Here is a 16,800-nt window from a genome sequence, read left to right as displayed (position 1 = left end):
CACTGTGGTGACGTTCTTTTCGTTTTATATTTGTGAAGGATTTGTTGCTATCTGTATTGTTACAAGTATATTCAATATAAAGAAACAAGCCTTTTTGCAACTTGAAGTTGTTTCTGTCCCATCACTTTATTTATTGCTGGACTTAGTACCAAGTTGGCGGCTTGGTTTTGGGACGTGGTCACACAGTGTGCAAAGCACCAGCGTTACTTATACATATTTGCAAAGGAAAACTTTAGTGAGTGCTCACGTAGTGGGCACTCCACACCACATTATATAGTGTCTGCAGTTTCAGCACAGGACGTGACAGTGGTCGTAGTCACAGGTTGTGCTCAGCCTTCAGTAACAATATTCAATCCCAAAGAAGTAGACATACAGCAGCGACAACTCACCAAATAGTGATCAAGGTTGTTTTTTTTTCAGGTCAGGAGCTACAATCGTTTCACACAATCAGTGCATCATTTGGATCACCAAGATGATGCACTGATTGTGTGAAACGATCATAGCTCCTGTTCTTTTCTGTGGAATGCGTTTTTATGTCTGCACCTGACCTGAAAATAAAGCAACCTTGATCACTATTTGGTGAGTTGCCGCTGCTATATCTCTACTTCTTTGGAATAGGCAGATCACATTTATACAATATTACTTTACTGAAAGAGTAGTAGATGCTTGGAACAAACTTCCAGCAGATTGGGTTAGTAAATCTACAATAACAGAATTGAAAGGGAATCTGTCAGCTCCCGGGCCCTACCTAAGGTGCGGGCAGTGTGCTGTAGCTGGCAGTCCCCTAGTGAGTATGGTACCTTTTGGTAATTTTCTGTGCAGTGGGTTATGTACAATCTCTCATCTCCTGCTGTAATGAAGAGTCAAGGAGTTGTTTGTGCCACACTCTAGCACTCCTGACCACTCCTTCCTTCTCTCTACTCTTCATGAATAATCAATGCTGCCTGGCCTCCTGCTCGCTCAGCTGTCAGCCAGTGTCTCTGATTGCAGATCAGTCCTCTGTAGATCAGTCCTCTGCAGATCAGTCCTCTGCAGATCAGTCCTCCGCTGTTTATGTCTGAAAGAAACATTCAGGTATGGTTGAATCTCTCAACCCAAATGTGTTGGAGCTGTGGTCTAGGGGGTAACTCATCTGTCTAAAGACCTGTCAGCAGTTCATTCTCTGGTTTAAATCCCCTCATGGAAGTTAAATAGAGGTCTTTATTTTTTTTCTTCCTATTGTATAATTTTTAAAGCTACGTTCACACACAGTATTTTGCTCAGTATTATGCAACCAAAACCAGGAGTGGATTAAAAACAGAGGGGTAGCTGTATCAAACTGGTGTAAAGTAAAATTGGCTCAGTTGCCCCTAGCAACTAATCAGATTCCATCTTTTATTTTCTAAAGAATCTGTGAGGAAAGAAAAGTGAAATCTGATTGGTTGCTAGGGGCAACTTAAGCAATTTTACTTGACACCAGTTTGATAAATCTCCCCCAGAAAGCCTAGTTCAAACACTGTTGAAATCGAGCAGATGGCTATTTTAATGGCAAATAATGGCCGTTGTTTTAAAATACCAGTGTTTGAACATAGCATTTCTGTGTTTTCAGTCCACTCATGGTTTTGGTTGCAAAATACTGAGCAACAATACGGCATGTGAACATAGCCTTAAAAATGATACAATAAGGAGGGCAAAAAAATAAAGTCCTCTTTTTCATTTCCATCAGGGGATTTGAACCAGAAAATGGACTGCTGGCAGGTCTCTAGAGAGGTGATTTACCCCCTAGACCACAGCTCCAACACATTTGGGTTCAGAAATTTGGCTATATCTGAGTGTTTCTTTCAGCCTACAGAGGACTGATCTGGAATCAGAGTCACTGGCTGACAGCTAAGAGAGCAGGAGCCTGGGCAGCATTGATAATTCATGAAGAAGATGGAAAAGGAAGCAGTGGTGATGAGTGCCAGAGTGTGGCACAAACGACTTCTCTTTGACACTTCATTACAGTAGGAGACCTGAGATTGTACATAATCCACTGCAAAGACAAATTACCAAAAGGCACCATGCTCACCAGGGGACTGCCAGCTACAGCATACTGTCAGCACCTTAGGTAGGGCCCGGGAGCTTACAGATTCCTAAAAACATAAACATATACAGTATCTATCCAAAGATAATAAGAAATTAAATACTAAAAGGGGCAGACTAGATGGACCAAGTGGTCTTTTTCTGCAGACAATCTTCTATGTTTCTATGTTTTTATATTGGCTTTGTACTCAAATTGACTTACTTACATACTATATACAGTATATGTATATATAGTCGCACTGATTTTTGGGATAGTCATTTAAAAACTAACGTTTATTTGATTTTTAGTTAAAAAATAAAAAAGAAGAAAACCATTGTAATTTTACAGTTCATTTATTCTTCAAAGACATCAAACCACTTGTCAGTCATTAACACTGGTCTGATAAGTCCATCATTGTCAAGCCCGTTGAGTTTTTGGAGTCAAGAAATTTCTGTTCGCTGACAACTTGTACTAAAAATTGGAGCTGTTCTTCTCCTCTTCCTGTCTTGTTAAAGTCTTGTATCAAAGCGACACCACGTTCTGCCCTATAGTTAAAAACAGCCAACGAAGCGACAATGGTGACAGCTTTGTTAAAATCCTGATAGTCTGTCCATGTAGATGGGTCTTTTGACAAAAACAGTTTCTGGTGAAAGGAGACGGAAAATTTTCTTTGAATTTTCTGTGCAAAACTGCTCCAATTCTCGAGCTCCCAGAAATGCTGATTCCTGTACCTTTGGACGTTCTGCAGAATGTTCTTACTTATATCTGTTATTCCCTTTATTTTCATAGGTTGTCATTTTAAACTGTCCACAGAAGAGCCACATTTTAATGGAATAAATTACTTTAGATATTCATCTTGCTCGATGCATAACCCCTGGAGCTCTGAAATGGGGGCCACGCATGGGGGTTTCTCCAAGGAAGATAAATGACAGTGATAAGACGTGACATTTAAGGCCTGCTCAGCCATTCAGCAGCAACATTGTAGAATATTAAAAGCCACGCATGGGAGTTACTCCAAGGAAGATAAGACAGTAATGTTTCAGGCCTGCTCAGCTATTCAGCAGCAGAGGCAGGACTTCAATACAGCTGCTCTATGGCTGAGGGGGCCTACCAACTTTACATCTCAAGCCCCATCTCAGATCATGAAGTCGCCGGAAAACGGGGACCGGAGCAGCTCAATGCAGGCCCCAGTGCTGAAGCCAGGGAGGTAAGTAGATGTAATTATTTACATACATCCCACCCCGGCAATTGTTAGAAAAAACGTGTCCCAGAAGGAGTAACCCTTTAAGTAATAAAAGTTTTTGTCAATATAGTTTAAATGCAGCATAATACCTAATAGGATCTTCTGTTTCTTGGTTGTCTTTAGAATATGCCGATAATAAACAAAATACATTTTTCAACATGAATATATACATTATACATGATGTCTGATACAAACAACGTAGAATAGCTATTACAGAGAGCATGAATAACTAGAAAATGATTTACAATCATACATCATATGTAAGAAAGTAATATGCCTGTAGTGGGTAGTAAAACAGGGCTGCCCTGTAAAATTAGATAAATGCTTGAAAATTTTCTGAGGTAAACATGTAGACCACTTCCTATATATTCTTCTTCTCCTTTGAGTGCTACAGTCATTAAAGCAATTTAAAAAGGCCACTGAAAGGTCTTTACTATGTATTAGGGTCCATTGAATCTAGGATACTTGGCTGGCAAATACGTACTCAACATTCATTGGATGTAAGGGGGTTATTTCTAGGAGGGAAGCTAATATAAGAGTAGTGCAGTTCTGTTTCCTTTTTATTGACCGACTGTAAATCAGATAATGCAGCCATTTTGAACATTACTATGGACCTTTGGTTTGACCATCTGAGGAGCTTATTGTATGCGGCGGCTTTGGTCAGCTGGGAAGAGGCAGGAGGACACCAGGGAGCGTGGGCAGGTAAGTATTTATATTTATTATTTATTATATAAAGCTAGGGCTGCACAGACATTGTTAACTATAGTCCAGCCATGTAATAGGCTCTGTAAGCAGATTGGCCCTTGGTTATCTGACATATCGAGCTGTGTCACACGGCCCTAAGCCAGACATCCATGCTCTATACAGAATCAGCCTTAAGCTATGTTCCCACAATGTACAAATAATGGCAAATAACGTCTGATCATGATCATTAATAACATGCATAGTTTTGCAACATCGTCATTTGCCCTTATTGTTACATTGTGTGAATATAGTCTTAGATACCTATGGTTACTTTACTCCAAAAATTGGACCACACTTTTTCATGGCTTGATACAAGTACAGTGAATGGAGCTGAGCAGAAATACCACACAAACCCCATAGGCAGGTGTGGTACTGTTTGGAAGATGTTCTTTACTTATGGTCTGACATATGTGAATTTTTTTTAGAGCTCCACAGGATATTACTCAAACTTTTAAAAAGAGATCAAGTGCATAGTTCTTCAGACATCCTTTCATTAATACTTTATTATGCTCCAGTCATATTAAGCTTCTTGGTAACAATGTAACATTTAATTCAGCAGTATACTGCCAACAACTACAAAATATAAAAGGTAATTTAATCAAGCTGAAAATAAAAAATACTGAATGCAATCATAATGAGACATATTTTGAGAACTGTGAGTGGGAGGAAGAAGTACAAATCTTGGAATCCCACCGAGTGTGTTCAGATGGAAGTATGGCCTATACTGACCACATGCAGACACTATAAAACAGCTTTGATTGGAAGAACAGCAATGATTACAGATTATAAATTGTTAGAATTAAACTTTTTCTGTATGGATTTAGAACCACAAATAGGAAATGAAACGTAATGCAGAGAATAATTTCATAAAATCTAAATTTACAGGAGATGGTGCATTGGCTTGATGAGTCTACGATTCCAAGTGTAAGGGATGCCAAAAATTTAAAGGTAAGAGGGAATCCCATACACCCTTAATTACATAAAAAGGAGGGCCTCATGCATACGCTGTAAAATAAATTGTGTGAGAGCCTGGTGGTGACTCCCATAAAAATTTTAGGCAAGTGCCTGTTGTGATCATCTTTATAATTTAGGGTAAGCTCCTTATAATAGTAGTTAAGCACCCTCCTTAAAATTGGAGAAGAGAGCCTGGTGGTGACCCTGTTAAAAATTGTGGGCAAAAGCCTATTGTGATCCTGCTTATAATTGTTAGTAAGAGCCAGGTGTCACCCTGTTAAAAATTGTGGGCGAGAGTCTGTTGTCACCCTACTTAGAATTGTGTGTAAGAGCCTGATGTAACGCCCGTAAAAATTGTGGGCAAGAACCTAGTGAGACCCTGTTAAAAATTGTGTGGCGAGATTTTTTGTAACCCTCCTTATAATTGTGTGTAAGAGCCTGTTGTGACCCTCTTAAAAATTGTGAGTGAGAGCCTATTGTGACCCTCTTAAAAATTGTTGGAGATACCCTGTTGTGACCTTCTAAAAAATTCTGCGGGCAAGATCCTGGTGTCATCAAAAATTGTGGGCGAAAGGGGCGGGTGCAAAGTGGGTGCCCGTCATCCCAGCTGCTTGAGTGCTTCTCTTACATGTGTCGGTGCATGCTGGTAGTGGTCAGCCTGATAGTAGTGGCTCCTCTGTTGATCTTCGCGCGGCACAGTTTTAAAAAGACAAAAGAGCCAACAAATATTCCTCTCTCTACTATATATCTTACAGCCAAATCGCTATAAAGTGAATTGCAGGGGCTAGTGGTACACTTTCATCTTCATTCATATATCTTCGTATGTTATTTGTTATATTTTATTTCTAATTGGTCAACATCATTTAGAACATTAGGAATTCATGTGGTCTCTGTATTTCTCTTTAAGTACATGTACCATAACTTGTTATAGCGTAAAATTTCAAAAAATGAGGTCACTTTATACATTTAATTGATTGTATTTTTTCAGTGGGGACCTGCGTGTTCCTTAATGCTTATCGTTTTATGTCTACCTGACCTTTCCAATAAAATAAGTTTGGATTAAAAAAAAAAAAAAGACAAAATGTTTGTTTCCTCAAAATATTGCAAAAGACCTTGCCCGACGCATGTGGGTGCTCTGAAGAACACTTGCAGGACCATTTAGTATGGCCTGCCTTCTCCTTCTGGCCACACCACTGCTTCCCCTCAGGGATTCTGCATAAGTCGTGTTCTTGTTCTCCCTCAGCAGCAGGCTCTGTATGAACATGTCCAGGCACATGGCTTGTGCCCTCACCCTCATCAGTATGCCCACGTTTTTGTCCTTTTCCACTAGTCTTCCCCATGTTTTCTGTTAGCAGATTATACACAGTATAAACAACGTATATTCAGTCACCACCACTGGACTGTCGCATCCCTAAGGAAGTCTTTGTAGATGGAACATGTGGGGTCTTAGGCCATATATCCATGAGTATTGAAGTTGGTGGGATAATTTACCTGTGTTTATTTTTTGGCACTTTGGTTTTTAAAAATCTTTTGGCCCTTATTTGCACTTTGAAACTTTAATGATATTAGACTCAGAGTCCGATAAAATAATCAGGAAACCTACTCCAGCTCTGAGCTGGCGTAGGTTTTCTGGCGCGCGCACTGATGCGCACTGGAATTATGAAGAAGCAGTGCACCTCTACATAAATCTCAGTTGTGTCAGAGCTGCCGGGACATTTTTAAGTTTGGCACAGAAAACGCCGGACTTAATAAATGTCCCTCAAAGTATACACTCCGGACGGGATCCCTAGCGGCACCGCAAGAAACTGACAAATTATCTGACAGATTATCTGACAAAGATTTAAAGCCAAAGCCAGGAACAGACTTTAAACAGAAATCAGGTCATAAAGGTGAGCCTGAGATTTCTCCTCTTTTCATACCCATTCCTGGCTTTGGCTTCAAATCTTTGACACCTAATCTGTCAGATAATCTTTCTGTGTAAATGGACCCTAACACTCACTACTATTCAGAAAAACACTATTCAGAAAAACAACTGTTTTAAACTTTTTAGGTAGTAAGTATACCACTGTCAGCAAAAAAAAAAAAAAGCACAGTATACAGCGGTATTTACTAGGTCACAACCACTAGACCATCGGACTATGACACTGGTTAGACTATGTAATACTGCTATGGCAGATGTTTTCTTATTTTTTTTCCTAGTCCTAAAAAAAGTACTTTTGGATAGTAGTTGATTACTGACTATTACTAGCTATATACCAGTATACTGTTCCGTAGAATACTGGTATATTGTTAGGAATGCTTTTTTTATGTCAGTAACAGTGACAAACTAGTTTTGGATAGTTAATGACTATTAATAGTTATATACCAGTAAAATATTTCATAGAATATGTATGAATGTATGAATATGTTTGAATTTTTTTTCTTTTAACACGACAAGTCCTTAAAAGGACTGTTTGGTGAACCTAATCGCCTACCTAACTATATAATCTAGGCACTACTTGTGCTCTGACCCTGCTCCAGAAGCTCTTAATGTCAGCTAACAGACCACAAATGAATCGAGCATCAGGTGACCTGGGTCTACATACACCTAGGTCACCTGATGAAGCCGGCCAATTACTGCTATGCCAGCAGCCAACATTGTTTTAGCATACCAGGATATGCTAATGGCTTCCCCACATGTTTATTGTGTAATTAAAGCCGCAAAACATGCAGGGAGAAAACTATTGATTTTATTTGAGCACCACGTGGTATTAGTTTGAGTATCAAGTACTTTTGAGTACAAATAGAACGTCGAAAGTCCACAGCTTCCAACAAAGTAGATTCTTTATTAGGGCATATAAAAAGTACAAAAAAGGAAGGATAAAAACGTACTTTTGAGTACCCCGATATTAGAACAAATAATGAGCTGGAACGAGCATGTTTGCTCATCTCTAGCTGTAACGCCTACTTGCTGCCTTTCTTTGCTTGTTAATATAAGTGAAAATAAACGGTAATACCAGAATCATTCCATAGACAAAAATAGTGCAATTGCTAGTACTGGAGAATCCATTGGTGAGCAAAAGATATTGGTGGTGAGGTGACATTGAAGCCAATCACATGCTACTAGGGTTTATATCTTATGGGATGATGCACAAATAACATTAATAACAACAAACAATATAATTAAAGCTAAGCAGGCGAACATTTTGTGAGGTTCGCAAATTTTGGGTCTGATTCGATAATAATTGTAAAAATGAATATCATTAAAATAGCCAATCTAGTAGCTACAATAGTAGGACTATTACAGAGTAGTGATTTTTTTCACCAGATGTTGTTACAGTGTGAAAAATTGGAAAAAAAAGTAAAAAAAAAAAATAAAAAAAAAAAATATATATATATATATATATATATATATATATATATATATATATCAGCCATTCAATCATTCAATTTCCGCCATGGACAGCAGTGGACCTTGGTCGAACAGCAGCATAAAATACTGTATATAAACTTTCAAATTAATCATTTAAACCTTCCAATCCCCCTTCAATGATCCTTTCACCTTCCCTTGCGTACACCCTTTGTATCCCATTAGTTTAAGTGGCAACAATATAAGTGTCAATTTAATTTCTATTTCAATTTATTTTATTTTTATTTTAATGTAGACGTAGAGTGAACCAATGTGAGCTGCAGTCTGGTAACAGTTCAACTGACGAGCCATCATCGTTAAAAGCCTTCAGGAACGACTCAGGGGTCATGGTAGTCGCAATCCCTACAGGCTTGGGTGAAGGTTGCAGCTCCCAGTAAGACCCAGTGGTCAGGTGAATACTAGCCTGGCTGTTATTGTGGAAAAGATCCCTCAAAGTTCTAGCTCCACGGCAGTCAGTAGTCAATCTCGGAATCAGCACTCATTAGAAGGGTCCTCATTTATTAGTGCCAACATCAATTTGTACCAAGTGGAGGACGTTTCCTCTGCCCTGTGTCTTGTCATGTCTGGCTTTGAAGGACCATCAGCAAGAGAGCTTCTGTCAAGCCTAGTGCTCCCCCCAGAGTCTCAGCCGCTCTACCCTAAGGATCTTTTGGAGGAATGTCAGGACAGTCAGTGATTGAAAGTCAGCATTGAGACTCCACTGGTTTATAGGCCATAAAGCAGTCAGTAGAGCAAGGGAGGGGCAGCCTACGACAAAAGTATGGATAATGGATAATCTTATGGATAAATGGATAATCCCTTTCTCCCACCAAAACTAACATGCCCAAACTAACATGTGCAGTCACCATCTTAGCCACAATGTCTAGGAAATTTTGTTAACAAATCGCTGTGAATTTGATTTGCAAAATTAGGCAAATTATCAGTGCCATTCACAGCAAATCTTGCTTTGCCAGATCCGCTTCACTTATCTCTAATTGTAATACAATTTGATAGATAGATATACTCCATGCCAACATTTTCTTGGAGGCTGCTGTTATATAGCTACATGTATTGATTTGGTTACTGCTAGAGATGAGCGAGCCTCGAGCATGCTCGAGTCCATCCGAACCCGAGCGTTCGGCATTTGATTAGCGGTGGCTGCTGAAGTTGGACAAAGCTCTAAGGTTGTCTGGAAAACATGGATAAATCACTGCTAATCAAATGCCGAACGATGCTATTCAGCATACTGCCGCTATGCTACACTGACTAATTTGGCTCCCTCCCTAGGGCAAACATTCACCACGTTTTTACCAGATACGGTATCTAGGTTTCTGGATTAAGCCCCATTCACACAAAGCAAGAGGGGCGGAATGCCGCTAGCGTCCATGTCATAATTACACTCTACCGCATCGATCAGCGTCTCTCAGAGCTGAAGAATAAACATGTTCATTCTTCAGCGCCGAGAGATGCAGCGCGCGCGCCTCCCATAAAGTGTCTTTATGACACAGAGGCTAACTGGCAATTCTGCTGGGGAATTCCTCCCCTCTTGCTCTGTGTGAACGGGGCCTTAAGTTTAAAAAAAAAAAAAATACAGAATTGGGAGAAAATCATTGGCAAGATGCCTACTGAAAAGGTTGTTTAGGGGGAATATTATGTAGCTAATGCAGATAGGCTTTAGAGGAATTTGCATTTGAAAAATGTTGAGGTACAAAGTAAAAACGCTCAGCAAAGTAACAAAAATGAGTTAGCTGCCGAGATTCCAGACAGATAGACATAGAATTGAACTACTTAATAATTTTTCCTTTTAACAGCACTGGAAATGAATTGCTTTTAGCCTGTGGAACAGGTGCAAATGTCTGACTTCCTAACTTTAATGATTATCCACATTGTAATGAATATGTTATATTCAGCCACTAACATTCAATTATTTCAGTTCAACTCATATAGAACCAGGTGCTGATTAGGGAAAAAGCATGGGCAATGGCAGCTGAGAGAATCAAAAAAGATGATCGCTGTAGTTGTAACATATTCTGTGCTCTACACTATATCTGTCCATACACGCTCAAACTCTATATGTGTAGTGTCCCAGTACAGGTGTCACTAAGCTTTTTACCGCCCGTCAGAAAGTTACTCTGTCAGGTGTCACACCAAAAGCTGGGGGTCGTGATTTCTAGGTGTCTCACTGTCCCCTGTGCACAGCTGCAGTGTTTCTAAAGGTTTAGCTATGTGTGTGTTTAGACAGTCACAGGTGCAAACACTTGACACTCCACACCTTATCTACTTTCCCGTCACACAGATATAGAGGAAGATAGGGGTTTCCGGTGCGGCCAGTTTATTTCTAGTAAGGAAAGAGGACCAGTTTTTCCTTTGAGACACAACCAGTATCAAGTACTAAACCCTTAGAGGTGGGGTAACAGTGAATTGGGACAACCATTGTCTATGCCGTGGATCTTCTAAGTCAGGACAGTCACCCCCTAAAGGAAAGGAAGAGGGACTGATCCCCAGTAAGACAAAGTTGCTAAGTGCTGAGTATCTTACTGATTACGCTTGACTACCTTGAGGAATCTTGAGGAGTTAACTTCACCTAGAGGCAGACACCTAGTAGTCATGCTACCCAACCTGGCAGTCTCCAAGCTGGTTGGGCAGTCATATATGCAGAAAACATATGTATACATGAGTACAAGGATTTCATCTAAAGGATCAAGTATCAACACAATCCCAGCAGAGTACTGCACTAGTTAGACAAGGGCCCCTACATGGCCCCTATACTACCCTTTGTACACACAGTCTTATCCTCGCTCTTAACTTCTACCTAAGCCTACCTCAAGTATTATTCCTATTTGCACTAGCACCTGTGAGCTTTTCTGTTGTTGTATTCCTTGTATTGCCCTGACATTTCTGCAAGTAAAGATTCAATCCTTGTTTAAGTGCTGGACACAGTCATGTTACTTGTGCCGCACCTGCACACACACCCACACCTAGTGCTAACCCTTCAAGCTCGGTGCCTGTTTGTCTGGGGGTAGGTATCACCACTCTTGGCCACCATGACAAAGCTACCCTAAAACAACAGAGCCCACCAGCTGTTGCAATACCTGCATCCAGCCACAAGGGTAACAGCACATACATACATATATCTTCTGTAGTTCTATTCTAACAGATCAGTAAGGCTGTTGCAAACGATGTCACCCACCATATGCAGTCTCTCAGGTCACAGGTAAGTACCATGCATATGTTGTGTTTTTTTTTATGTGGATTTACTTTGATACATCATGTATCTATCAGTCTCTCAGGTGGCTTATCTGTGAAAAAAATAGGTTTTCTAATAGGTTTTGGTTTTCTAATGCTCATGTGCTTCATTCGAGTAATGAACCCCAATTAAAGTCAATGGGAGACTCAAGCAGAAAGTGGTGAAAACACCACGAAAATAGAGCTGGCAAAGCAGGGAGAGCATGCATGGAGGCATTAAAGACTCACAGTTCCATGAATTACAGCACTTTTACATGCTGACAATATTGCACACCCACCTAAAAATAAAGTCCAATTTAAAGTAGGGAAAAAATTGTGGGTAAGAGCCTGTTGTGACCCTCCTTATAAATGTGGGTAAAAGCCTGGTGTGACCCTCTCAAAAATTGTTGGCAAGGGGGCGAGTGCAAGGTGGGAGGCAGTGGTGTGACCTACAGTTGCTCATTGAGGAGCACGACCTTAATCTCAGCTAATTAAGTGCTTTGTGGACTTGTTTTGGCTCATGATGATGGAGGTAATGCCTAATAGTGGTATCTTTGCATGGCACAGTTTGCAAAAAATAAATCATTTGTCTTCTGCACTTTCCTCAATATAATGGCACATGGCAGAAGCCCTTCCCCTCTGTGATCAGGTGCTCCAGGGAACATTTGCAGGACTGCTTGGCCCTCCTTCTTCCTTTGGCCACACTACTGCTGCAGTTGTTGCTGCAGATCCCTTCCCTTTATAAAAGGAATGTACCATCAGACCCGGGATGAAGCACTGGAGGCGGGCCAACCCACCCCCAGTGGGAGGAACCCCCTGCCCCTCTATGACACAGCTCCATTAAAATCAATGGAACCGCATCATAGAGGGGCGGAGGTTTCCTCCCACTGGGAGTGGGTCGGCCCACCTCCAGTGCTTCAGCCCAGGTCTGATAGTACATTCCCTTTAAACGTCCAGTTGGCTCACCAGTCAGACCTCCTCCTCACTACCCTGACACAGCAGAAGGTGATCGTTTGGGGGATCAGTAGACACAATTTACTCCAGTGCCTCCTGAACCACAATTTCAGACTATGTGGTGGCAAACTGACTGGCTACGTTTTTCGCCATCTATGTCATCACCTGCTTTCGCTACTCTGCATTCATACTGCATGCTCCTGCTCACTAGGAGTGGTAACCACCAGTAGTGGATTATAATAGGGGCGTTTCAGGCGGCAACCCGGGGCCCTGAGCTCCTGGGGGGCCCATGACCACCCAAAAACTTATACTTTCAGTGGTGTACTGTCTCCTGGCTATACTTCCGCCATGATTTGCAAAAAATCTGTTTTTTAATGGCAATTTTGCACAAATCAGGCTTGTGTTGCTATAGTTACAATGAGGTGGTGGGCCCAGGCTTGGTGAACAGCCCGGGGCCTATGGTAAAGTTAATCCGCCCCTGGTAACCACAGATCCTGCATATACCGTGGTGTTGTTGTCCCTCAGCAGCAGGCTTTGCTTCAACACGCCCAGGCCCATGGCTTGTGCCCGCACCATCATCAGTACCCCCGTATCCTCATCCCTTAACACTAGTCTTTCCCTTGTTTTCTGTTATTAGCAGAATACACATACTATACAACAACGTATACTCAGTTACCACCACTAGACTGACGCACTATGACACTTGCTTCACTGTAAAATTCTGTATGATTTTTTTATACTGGTCCTAAAAAGGACTTTTGGATTGTTGTGAATATAATTTACTATTAATAGCTATATGCTGTACTAGTTTACTATTTGTATTTTGTACAGAATTAGCTCTCGATCAGTCACACTGACAGACTACTAGTCCTTAAAAGGACTGTTGGGTGATTGGTGAACCTAATTACCTGCCTGACTAACCACACTAAGCCTACAATACCTCTATCCCTGCTATAGCAGCTCTCACTGACAACTAACAGCAAGCAACTGTCGAGCATCGAGTCAAGCATCTGAAGACATGAAGGCCCTATTTCACGGAACGATTATCAGCCGTATTCACCCGATATTGGACGTTACGGTCGATAGTCGTCCCATGAAATAGAAGGCAACAATCAGCCGACATTGTTTATGTCGGCTGATCGTTGCAGTCGTTTGTCTTTCAAGCATGTTGGAAAACAAGTGACTGTGATGGCAGCGATGTGCTGCCATCGCTCCGTGGAATAGCTGCTCGGCAACAGACCACCACTATCCTCTATGGGATGCCCGAACGATCTAGCGATCACCCGGGCAGCCCCCCCCCCCACCTCCTTGCGGCCCCTCCCACACTCACCCGCTCGCTGCCGCCGCGTGTAATGGCAGTGGCAGTGAGCGGGGAACGAGGAGCAAACGAGCGCTTACAGCGCTCGTTTGATCCTCTTAGTCGGCCTGTGGAATAGGGGCTTAAGTCTATGTATAGCCAGGTCAACTGATGCAGCCAGCCAATCACTGCTATGCCAGCAGCCAACAAAGCTTTCCACGCATGTTTATTGGCTAAATAAAGCCACCAAACATGCGTGGAGGAGACTATCAATTTTATTTGAGCACCATGCGGTATTCGGTTGAGTATCAAGAGCTTGGATGAGCTATTTGCTCATCTCTAGTAATAACCCTGGGGCATGCTGATGATGGTTATCTCAGTTTTAAATAGTTTTTTTGGGGTTTTTTTTAGAAACAAAGGTTGGGTTTCCCCATAGTGTTTTTGTTTGGTATTTGGTGGCTATTTTGGGGCCTACTTTGTTCAGTATATTTAGCTAAAACTAAGAATGGTTGTTGGTTCCGCATCTGGTTTTGGCTAAAAATACAAATAAAAAAGAGGACCAAATACTACCGAATGTGTAAACCCTGTATCAGGTTGCTTTTTCACTGTATTCTTATTTTTCTGAGGTTTCCATTGGGAGGACATACTGTATAGACACATAGCAGCATCTGTCACAAAACATTTACTATGTTCATATCCCTGTAAGGAATAGTACACTCTGCTGCACTATTTCATACAGTAAAAATATGAACACGTTTGAATGTGTAAATAGGAGCTTATGGGTACAAGTGACATATGCATCAGGATCTTTCCAGATGAATACAGCAAGAGTATACTGCTTTAGGCCAGGTGCACAGTATGTATAACACCGGCTGTTCTGTGACCCGGCCGGATCACAGAATGGCCGATGTTACTGAAGATCATCCCGGATGCTACTGCTGTACCGGCCGGATGATCTTTACCTCTGCTGAATTTGGATGCGTGTGCACCTGTGTGCTACCGCATCCCAATTCACCGCTGCACACAATAGAGCGTGCGGCAGGAGCCGCACTCTCCATTGTGTGAACTTACAGGTTCTCTGCAGCCGCTATAGCTGCCTTAGAAAACTAACATGTCAGTTTTTCCTGTGGCTGGATGAAATACACACAGTATACGCTCCGGCCAGGATTCCATTCATTCACAGACAACATATGGTTTGTATAAATCACGGCTGTTTTTGCAAATTGCAGTGATTTATACAGACCATACGTTGTGTGAACATAGCCTAACACAGTATGGAATTAGCCTTTAAATGTAAACTTTTCTTTTTAACATTAGGGTATATCCTCATTAAAAATTATATGACTTCTTTCTTTAAAGTCAGAAGACTTTTCCTCACTCTCCATTAGGTGCAGCCATTGATAAATCCCCCTCATAAAGTCAGGGTGAGTTATTCGGTTGTTCCCACTTAAGTGCACCTACTCCCTAAAAGTTGGTTTTGCTGCTTTACATGCTTTAAGTGCTTTACATTTTGAAAATGTTATATTTGTAAAGTCCTATTTTCCCAGGAGCTATGGGGATTTTATGATTATGTACTGTTTCCTAAATTACTCATTGTACAACTGTACAACAAACCTGTCTTGATACATTAACCTAGTAGTCAACCACTCATTAATTGGATAGTAATATGCCTGCTATTATGGTCAGTCTCTAGTTATAATAGGCTTGCTGTAAAATAATTAATTGGCTTACGGGCAAACAGAGATAAAACTCAGAATGAATGAGGGCTGCAAAAAAAATTAACACTGAGTCCATTGCAAAATGATAATATAGCTGAAACAAAGACTATTTTCATGCTGATGGCAGACATCAGATTGAAATTGTAGGCAAAAGGATAATGCACTGTGATCAGGATGAGAAAAAAATTACTGTAGTAGAGAACTGAGAATAATGTGTATTCAACACAGGTAAGCACTCAGTTGTGATTTTAGCATTTTTGCTAAAGGTGGTAAGTGAATTGGTGGCACCTTCTAAAGTGAGAATAGTAAAGAGGGACAAGTACCAGTATACCATGCCTAATGTTTTCATGTACTGATGTACTGTACTGTTTGATAATACAATACATTCTATAAATTGAAGGCCCTGGTTAGTTCCCCTCTGAGCACATGTCCTTTTTAAGGGTCCTTTTACACACAGAGATTTATCAGACAAATTATTGAAGCCAAAGCCAGGAATGGATTTGAAAAGAGGAGAAATCTCAGGCTTTCATTTCTGACCTGTTCTCTGTTTATAGTCTATGTTATGTTATGATTGTTGTGATTGCTGTATGGTTTGCCAACAGGACAGCAAAAGGTGTTCCCCTGGATGCCGTGTGGCTTTGGGCAGTTAACTTGAAGTGCATTGAAGTGCAAGTGATGTTAGAAGATCTGGACCACGTAAAGTCTCACACCGTCAACATACACAAGGCCTTTTCGGAAACTCAGATTGGAAGCTAGCTTTATCATGACAGATACCCTTCAAAGTGAGAGAGCTGTGGCAGCCAACATTGAGTCCCAGGGACAAGCGTGACATCAGTGACACTGCAAAGAACCTGAGTATTGTTGAGTCTGGAGTGAAGCCAACAGTGAAAAGTAAACGGCTGTGTAAAGTAATGGTGCTGCATGCTAGGGCCTACTAATGGACTGAGAAATAACACCCTTGGCTAGATGGCTAAAGCTTAAATTATATGAAACTTTAACCCCTTTCCCAAGGGCCAGAATCTAAAACTGTGATTAGAGGCTTTGCCACACAGAACCGCTAAACTACAGATAGCATTGCATCCATTATTCAAGTGTTGTGCTGTACATAAGCTTATTGAAACCATGTACAGATGGACAAAGTATATAAAAACGTAACAAATCTATACAACCTGTAGGCCCCCCCTTCACAACCTCTTCCCTGTCTTCAGCAGTGGCACTGTCCATTCTCAGTTAGTC

At 41.1% G+C, this 16,800-nt stretch overlaps 1 protein-coding gene across 1 annotated transcript in view; it reads right to left on the bottom strand.

Moving 5' to 3' along the window:
• The window catches only part of CDH13 (cadherin 13), a 579,181-nt gene that overhangs the window by 165,196 nt on the left and 397,185 nt on the right, over positions 1-16,800 (bottom strand). The window lies entirely within an intron of this gene.

Source organism: Dendropsophus ebraccatus, chromosome 4 (genome assembly GCF_027789765.1).
Source record: "Dendropsophus ebraccatus isolate aDenEbr1 chromosome 4, aDenEbr1.pat, whole genome shotgun sequence".
Lineage (NCBI taxonomy): Eukaryota > Metazoa > Chordata > Amphibia > Anura > Hylidae > Dendropsophus > Dendropsophus ebraccatus.
Note: the sequence above shows the minus strand (reverse complement) of the source record. Positions and strands in the feature narration are given on the sequence as shown.